This window comes from Elaeis guineensis, chromosome 11 (genome assembly GCF_000442705.2).
Source record: "Elaeis guineensis isolate ETL-2024a chromosome 11, EG11, whole genome shotgun sequence".
NCBI classification, from domain to species: domain Eukaryota; kingdom Viridiplantae; phylum Streptophyta; class Magnoliopsida; order Arecales; family Arecaceae; genus Elaeis; species Elaeis guineensis.
The window spans coordinates 84,996,868-85,005,956 of NC_026003.2; the positions used below are offsets into that span (position 1 = coordinate 84,996,868).

A 9,089-nucleotide genomic window follows, 5' to 3' on the forward strand; every position below is an offset into this window, starting at 1 on the left:
ACAAAAGCATCAAGGCGCATCTCATTGCATAAAGCAAAACAAAAAAAAAGGGGAGCAGAGTGGAGAAGCCCTCCAAAAGGAGAAACCCAATTTTATTGATTGAATGTTTCTTAAGACAAGAGGGAAAAGAAAAATTATAATAAAAGAAAAATACAAAGTCAGAGGTCTCAGACCTCTGAAGTAGGAGTTGGGGAGCTCGGTGTCCCGAAGGGGGGCTCGGTGGCAGTAGCAGTGGGAGAGGGACCGGCTTCATCTTAGATGTCCTCGCCCAAGAAGCTGAGATCGAGCTCGAAAAATTTTCCTGACCACCTTCTCCTGGCAGAGCTCGAATCTTTGATGAATGCCTCCTGGCCGAACTTGACGTTCAGGTCCCTCATCTCGCAGAGGCCTTGAACTCCTCCATCGCTAGAACCCTGGCCTCCGAGACAGGATCGGGATCTGCTCCGCCAAATTTGCGACCTCGCCTCCGCCTTCCTCACCATCTCTTCCAAGGTCTGCTTCTCTTTCTCCAGGGCTGCTTTTCTTTCTCCAGGGCCTCTTGGAGGGTGACTACTCGGCTGCCTTTTCTTTGAGGCGAGCGACTTCGGCCCGGCGACTCTCCTCCCCTGGATGACGTCCCTCTCGCCTAGTTCGTCCCTCGATATTGCAAGGAGCTGGTGCCCGATCTGCAAGGGCGGCTAGGAGGTCAGAATGAAGGTTGAGAAGCTAATTAAATGAAGGAGCGAGGAGAAGGGGAAGGTGAATCTGTTTACCTCGAGAAAGACCCTAGGAGTCCAAACCCACTGTTCGGGATCGCACGATCAATCCTCTGGACGACCTCGGCAGGATGCAGCCGTCAATCACCGCTTTATCAAGTCCTGTCATTGAAGGGATTCTCCCCCGGCTCTTCTTCGAAACGTGGGACTCTTCGATGGCGGCCCGACGGCTACTCACCCTGCGGGCCACCGACTTTCTTCTCCTCCCCCTCTCGACCCCGGGCGCTCGCGGAACGGACCCTCGAAATGGGAACCTCAGTGGGGGGACTCCTAGAAGAGGCCCGGGAGCCGGAGGTTCGACGTCCGAAGGAACGTCGACTGCGAAGGCCGCTTGGGCAGGCGTGGCCGAGCTCATCTCCTCCGTTCTGCCTTCTTTGTCGATCCGGAGGTCGCGGCCCTTTTCTTTTGTGGGCCTTGAGACCCCTGCGAGCATCCGTGCTGCTTCGCGTCCATCCCTAAAAAAAAAAGAGAGAAAAAAGAAAAAAAAATTAGTGACGGGTAAAAAAGGAAAGTGGTGGCAAAAAAAAAAAAGAGAAAAGAAGAGAAGAGCAAGAAAAAAAAAAAGAGAAAGGAAAGATGGGATACTCGCAGGATCAGGGGACTCAGGCGATGTTGAACAAAACTCTCCTTCAGAAGGTTGGGAAGGGAAGGAGCCGAATAACCAAGAAGCTCGGGCGGCTGAAGGTCGTCCTCCCCCAGGCTAGGAGCCCGAGGACAGAGTCCTTAGGGAGCCCAAGGGGGCAATCCCAGCCTCAAGGTCGGCAATGGATAAAAAGTACTTCCCTTCCAGTTATGGATTGAAGAGGGAGCACTTTCAGCAACCCCTTCTTGCCAAACTGGGGGGAGAAATACCACCAGTCTTCACGAGGGGTGGCGCTTGAAGGTGTAAAATATCCTAAACAAAAAAGGATGGCTGAACTTCGACTACATGGCAAAGGGAGAGGAACCCTATCAAAAACCTAAAGGAATTCGGCTACTGAAGCTAAAGAAATGTCAAAAAATGAAAAAGGGCGACGACGAAGGTGGAAGCGGAAGCGAGTCCGGCACGGAAGGCTCCTGATACAGGCAGAAACGTCAGGTGGAGGGTGCTAGCCGGTCGGGGACCAGGAAGCTCCAGATCATACTCCGGAGGAACTCCATACTGAAACCTTATCAGTAGAAGTTCATCGGAGTCAGAGAACAGGGAATGGCACCGGCGCAAAAATCGGGCGAGGCCCAGCCCTAGATGGGGTTCGTCTACGTGAGGGGGTTCTGGGGGGCTGAGGCGGACGAACTCCTGAACCACTAGAGGCGGAGGTGTCGGAAGATATTTCAAACAAAGACCCTAAAGATCCTGGAGAAATCAGGAGGACAAGGGGCGAAAGGTTTGCGGGGGACCAAACCAGAGGAATGCGGCAGAAGAAAAATGGAGGAGAAAAGGCCCTAAATGGCAAGAAGAAAATGAAGGTTCCGGGACTAACCTAGATCGCTCCGAAGGATGCAGAGGGGCGAGGACAGGGATGACTCGAAGAACGTTTAGGGCCAAGGGGACGCCAAAGAGGGTCAGAGCTCTCGGAGAGAAGGCAGACACCAACAGAATCTCAAGCGGAATGAGACTCCTGAAGGCGAAAGGTGGGTTTAAATAGACCCTGGGATCCGGCGCTATAATGATCGCGGATCTCCCAGGCCGACCACGCTGCCACGTGTCCCACTCCACCGCAGGCGGCTAAAAGTGGTTGACAGCTGACAGAGCCATTATGCACGTACTGGCAACGCACCAGCGAAATTTCGAAAGGTCCTTCGATCGCCCCGATTTGAAAAGACTCCAGCACCGCGCATTAAATGCCAGAATATCTGAGGGCGATCGTGCACGGATTCAAGGGGACAACTTCGGCTGTGAAATTTTCTGTACTTCCTTCATTCGAAACTCGAACTTGGAAGTAGGGGACTGGTGTTGGGTAAAAATACCCCCAGCGAAGTTCATGACAGGAATGACCCTCCGGGGATTCTAACCGACTTCCGACATCCTGAACCTCTTTGGCGGCCGAGCTCCGCAACCTTCCAATTTTGCTGACGGATAACTCCCACCAGCATCGGATCGGATTCTTCACGAGGACGGACTCCACCCAAGGTTTCCATGATGATCGACCACTCTTAGACCCGCCGGACTCCTATGGGAGCCGGACTCGCCCACGACTTCACTGCAGGCAGACTTCGTCCGGACTCCTATAGGAGCCGGACTTCCCCCGACTTCAATCAGGTGGACTTCGTCCGGGCTCCTACGGAGCCGGACTTCGCCCCAACTTCAATTGCAGGCTAGACTTCGCCATGGACTTCCTACGGGAGCCGAGACTACCCCGACTCGGTGATTCGTCGACTCTACGAGCGGCCTGTCCAGTCAATTCGTCAGACTCCTTCAGGGAGCCGGACTTCGTCCCCGACTTCTTGCAGGCAGACTTCGTCCGGACTCCTACGGGAGCCAGGACCTTCAGTCCCCGGACTTCAATTGCAGGTAGACTTCTCGTCCCGGAACTCCTTACGGGAGCCGGACCTCATCCCCGACTCCTGCAGAACCGGACTCTACGGAGCAGATTCGCCCCGACTTCAATTCAGGTAGACTTCATCCGGACTCCTACGGGAGCCGACTTCGCCCCCAACTTCAATTGCAGGTAGACTTCGCCGGACTCCTACGGGAGCCGGACCTCATCCCGACTCGGCTGCAGGAGACTTCTCCGGACTCTACGAGAGCCGACTCCCACGTCATTGCAGGCAGACTTCGTCCGGACTCCTACGGGAGCCAGACTTCGCCCCGACTTCAATTGCAGGTAGATTCGTCCGGACTCCTACGGGAGCCGGACTTCGCCCCAACTTCAATTGCAGGTAGACTTCGCCCGGACTCCTACGGAGCCGACCTCATCCCGACTTCGACTGCAGAAGACTTCGTCCGGACTCCTATGAGAGTCGGACTCCGAGCTCCTACCGCAAGCGACTCACTCTGAGTTTCGCTGCAAATGATTTACTTCAAATTTCTACCACGAGCGGTCCGTGTCGGATTCCCACGTAAGCCTTCACCCAAGCTTCCATTATGGATGAATTCCTTTCGGATTTCTATTGCAGACAGGCCTTGGCCGAGACTCCTCGACAAATGATCCCATCCGGGCTTCTACGGAGATCGGACTCCAACCGAACTTCGACCGAAGGCTGGACCCCCTGGCAGACCACAATAATGGCCACGACTCTGCTCCACTTCCTGCAACAGATTTGTGGCTCCATCACTCCTGGCAGCGAGTAACGGCCCACTCTCCATCCTGAACGATTCTGCTGGCCCATCACCTGGGCTGCAGTTAACGGCCACGATCTGCTCCACTTCCTGCGATGGATTTCGTGCGGCTCCATCACTCCCTAGCAGACCACAATAATGGCCATGATCCTGCTCCACTTCCTGCGACGGATACCATGCGGTTCCTCCACCCTCTGGCAAGTCACGACAACGGACGCCGCTCCACTCCCGCAACAGACTCCACGTGGCATGTCCAGGTGATGGCCACGATTCCACTCCACTACTCTTCGCAACAAACTCCTCCTGACCCTGGGTAGCCACTGCCAGACGTTACAAACATCGCTATCAGTCTGTTGCCCCTCCGCCTATAAAAGAGGGACCCCAGATACGTTATTCTCTAGGCTCTAATTTCTATCCCAAAACTCTGCTAAAATTTTCGTTCGAGCACTCCATTCTTGTTGAGGAGAGAACTGACTTGAGCATCGGAGGGTCTTGCGGAGCAACCCAACTCTGGTTTAGACTTCTTTTGCAGGTTCCGACGGCGACCGCGACTCCCTCGACTCCACCTTCTCCGACGTGGCGGATTTTTGCACCAACATGTTTAATTCCCTATTTGACATCTCTACTGACATTAGTTTGGGGGTGATGTGGTGTGGCACTTTGTGTGTAATATTATATTTTTTCATAAGTGCTTCAAAATATTTATTCGTAAAATGAGTCCCCCCGTCACTAATGATCACCCTTGGGAAGCCAAATCGACTAATGATGTTTCGTTGGATAAAACTAGTTACAACTTTATTATCATTAGTCCGTGTAGCTATTGCCTCCACCCATTTTGACACGTAATCACTGCCACCAGAATATATTCGAATCCAAATGAGGCTGGAAAAGTCCCATGAAATCAATCCCCCAAACATCGAAGATTTCTACTACTAAAATGGGGGTCAGCGGCATCATATCCTTCTTGGATAAATTTTTTATTTGCTGACATTGCAGACACTTTGGCCAAATTCATGTGCATCCTTGAAAAGCATTGGCCAATAAAACTCATTTGCAGTACTTTTGCTGCAGTTTTTTCTTCCACTAAAATGTCCCCACATGCCGAAGAATGGCAAAAAGTGAGAATGCTTTGGAATTCACTCTCGGGGACATAACGATGAATAACTTGGTCAGGATAGTATTTGAATAGTTCAGATTCCTCCAGAAATAATATTTAATTTATGAGAAAAATCGATCCTTTTCTTATTTTATCCAGTGAGAAGGTACTTGTCCTGTTGACAAGTAATTGACAAAATGGGCAAACCATGGAGGATGGCTAGAGGAGATTGCGAAAAGTTATTCGTCAAAAAATTTTTCTTTGACCTCATCTATGCCTATCGTGTGTTCAACTAAGATCCTGGAGATGTGATCAGCTACACATTCTCGAAACCCTTCTTATCTCGGATTTCCAGATCAAATTCTTGTAAAAGAAGGATCCATCTGATCAAACATGGTTTGGTATCTTTCTTTGAGAGGAGATGTTTCAGAGCGCATGATCAGAGTAAACTAGAACTTAGACCCTAACAGATATGAGCAAAATTTTTCAAGGGTGAACACTACTGCTAGTAGATTTTTTCTGTTGTGGTGTAGTTTAATTGGGCATCGAAAAGAGTCTTGCTAGCATAATAGATCACATGTGGCTCCTTATTGATTTTTTGGCCTAAGAGGCACTATTGTAAAGTCAGAGGCATCACACATAAACTCAAATGGAATGGACCAGCCAGGGGGTTTTATTATGGGTGCTGTTGTCAGGACTGTTCATAATGTGTTGAATGCTTTCAAACAGTCTTCATCAAAGACAAATGGTGTGTCCTTGGCCAACAGATTGCACAGGGGTCTTGAAATCTTGCTAAAGTCTTTAATGAAGTGTCTATAAAATCCGACATGACCTAAGAAGGATCGTATTTGTCAGACCGAAGTAGGGGGTGGTAGTTTTGAAATGACCTCAACTTTGGCTTTATCTACCTCGATCCCTCTTTCAGAAATAATATGTCCTAATACAATTCTTTCCGCACCATGAAATGGCTCTTTTCCCAACGTAGGACGAGATTTATCTCCATACACCATTTAAGAATTTGGAAAGATATGGAGACAATCCTCAAAGGTGGTTTCAAACATAGAAAATTATCTATAAAAATTCAAGATATTTGTCCACCATATCCGAAAAAATGCCAGTATGCACCGTTGAAATGTAGCGGGTGCATTGCAGAGCCCGAATGGCATACGTCGAAAAGCAAAGGTGCCATAAGGGCAGGTGAAGGTAGTCTTTTCTTGGTCATCCAGAAATACAGGTACTTGATTGTACCCTGAATAACCATCAAGAAAATAGAAAAAACTTTGTCCTGCTAACTGTTCTAAGATTTGGTCGATGAAGGGCAATGAAAAATGATCCTTCCTAGTACGGCATTTAGTTTTCTATAATCTATGCATACTCGCCATCCAGATGATATGCGAGTGGGAAGCAGTTCACCTTCTTCGTTCTCAACCACAGTAATAGCTGATTTCTTAGGTACTACTTGAGTGGGACTGACCCATTTACTATCGGATATAGGTAGATGATTCCAGCATCTAACACTTTACCACCTCTTTCTTTACTACTTCACGCATGTTTGGGTTCAATCTCCTCTGCATATCTCGATGGGGTTGGCATTTGCCTCAAAATGAATATGGTGCATGCGAATGGAGGGGTCAATTCTTTTTAAATCGACAATGGACCAACCGATAGCCTCTTTGTGTTCCTTCAGAATACAACCAATTGTCCTTCTGATTAGGGTCAAGTCTGATGCAATGATTGCGGAAGAGTATCATTGGGTCCTAGAAATACATACTTGAGCGTAGCAGGAAGGGATTTCAATTCTAACATAGGTAGTGATTCTAAAGATGGGACTATTGGTGTACTGGCTAATGTGGACAATGGCTCATACTTGATTATCCATGAAGGAGTGGTTTTATCGTGTGGTGTATCCAAAAGGTGTTAACTTTTTTCATATATCCCTTAAAGTCATACACTCCAAGTGAGCCAAGCAAGTATCTAAGGGGTCTGGTGCTAGAATTGTGGGTGTTGCATCTTCTATAATGTCTTCTAGTGTCTCTACTTCGAAGCAACTATCCATTGATGGTCCTTGGAAGCACCAAACATATTCAGTCTCAGTTTCTTATTCCCTAAACATACGTCCATGACTCCTGTCCTAAATTAATGCATGCATTTGCCGTAGCTAGGAAGGGTCGTCCTAAGATAATAAAATTTATCTTGGGTTGCCACTTAGTTCCATGTCGAGAACTAGAAAATCAACTAAAAGTAAAACTCATCTACCTTGACCAAGACATCCTCAACATTCTACGTGGTTCTTAATTGATCTGTCGGCTAATTGCAGTGTGACTGATGGGTTTCAGTTCTCCGAATCTGAAAAGTTCATACACCGAACTAGGTAAAAGATTCACCACTTACCCTAAGTCCAGAAGAGCTTTTTCAATGTGATAATCTCCTATAACACAGAAAATGATGGGGGCTCTGGGTCCTTAAGCTTTGGAGGAGTGGCATGCTGGAAGACAGAACTAGCTGTTCAGTGAGGCATACTTTTTTTGGGATTTATGATCTAGATTTATATTTTTGGGTGCATAAATTTTTCAAAAATTTAGCATAAGCAGGGACCTGTTTGATTGCATCTAGAAGGAAAGATTAATTTGGACTTGCTTAAATAATTCCAACATCTCGTCGAGTCTTCCTCCTTTCTTATCTGCAGGAATAGGGGCTTTCAAGGCATCCAAAATGGGCTTTAGGCAAGTAAGATGATTCCGATGCAGTTGGTTCATTTCTATTTTAAGGTCCTCCTTGTTCTTGGGTGATTTGGCTTCGTTAGAGGTTTAGGGTCGGTCTCATTGGTTTTACTAGTGTGTTCAATGACCTTCCCACTTCTCAGAGTCATGATTGATTTGGCATGTTCAAAAAGCTTCTGGGTATTAGAGCTCTCAATCACAAATTGCCCTCTTGGGTTGCTCTTGGGTTGGCTAGGTAATTTTCCTCCTTCCCTCCTACTGAATGCAGTCGCTAGTTGACCTATTTGGGTCTCTAGCTTAGCAATGGATTGTGTGTGGGAGTTAAGGGTCTAAGTGTTGACTTCTAATCATTCTAGTACTTTAAAAATTTTTTCTCCAAAAGCTGAGCTGTGACCAGTAGTAGATGGTTGAGTATTTTGAAATTGATTGTATGGTCCATGCCTATATGTTGGGTCCTGATATTGAGGTCGATGTGTGGCAGGGCCAACCACTGGTTGTGGTCTCCAAAAAAAATTTGGATGGTTCCTCCAGTCGGGGTTATAAGTGTTTGAATATGGATCATTTCCTGGTCTGTGAGCTTGTTGGACTTGAGCTTGCTGAACCTGCTCGTGCACAACTCAGGATTGGTTAGGTGGAATCGGAGATTGTCCAGTATTTAGAAGATGATCTAATTTTTAGGACAGTTCATCTATCTTACTGTGAATATCCATGATGTTTCCAATCTGATAAATTCCATTTCTTTTTGTTGAAGCATGGGTTGTTCTCTAGAGGTGGCAGACATATGATGTAGGGAATTCTCACTAAGTGTTTCAAAGAGCTGCCAGGCTTCATCCTTACTCTTAGCATGAATGTCCCACCACATGATGCATCAACTATTTGTCGGTGTTTCTCGATAGACCATCATAAAAACACTGACAAAGTTGTCATTTAGGGACAGCATGGTGTGGACATTTACGAATGAGGTCCCTTAACCTTTTCCATGTCTCATGAAAAAAGTTTCACCCTCCAATTGGGAAAAACTAGTGATAGCTTTTCTAATTTGATTTATTTTTTCCAATTGAAAAGTATTTCTTGAGAAATTCTCTCTGAAGATGTTTTCAAGTTGAAATGGTTATAGAGTCTAAGGAGTTTAACCAATGCTTGGCTTTGTCCTTAAGTGAGAAAGAAACAGTTTCAACCTAAGGGCATCATCGAAGAAGTTTTGGATTTTTACTGTGGAACAAATTTCAAGAAATTCATCCAAGTGTTTGTATGGGTCC

General features: G+C 47.1%; 1 non-coding gene across 1 annotated transcript; it reads left to right on the forward strand.

Moving 5' to 3' along the window:
• The first annotated feature begins 8,763 nt into the window (after nucleotides 1-8,763).
• On the forward strand, nucleotides 8,764-8,871 carry LOC140852725 (small nucleolar RNA R71). Its single transcript, XR_012135626.1, has one exon. It is a non-coding gene; the product is annotated as a small nucleolar RNA R71 (small nucleolar RNA).
• Nucleotides 8,872-9,089: the final 218 nt, after the last annotated feature.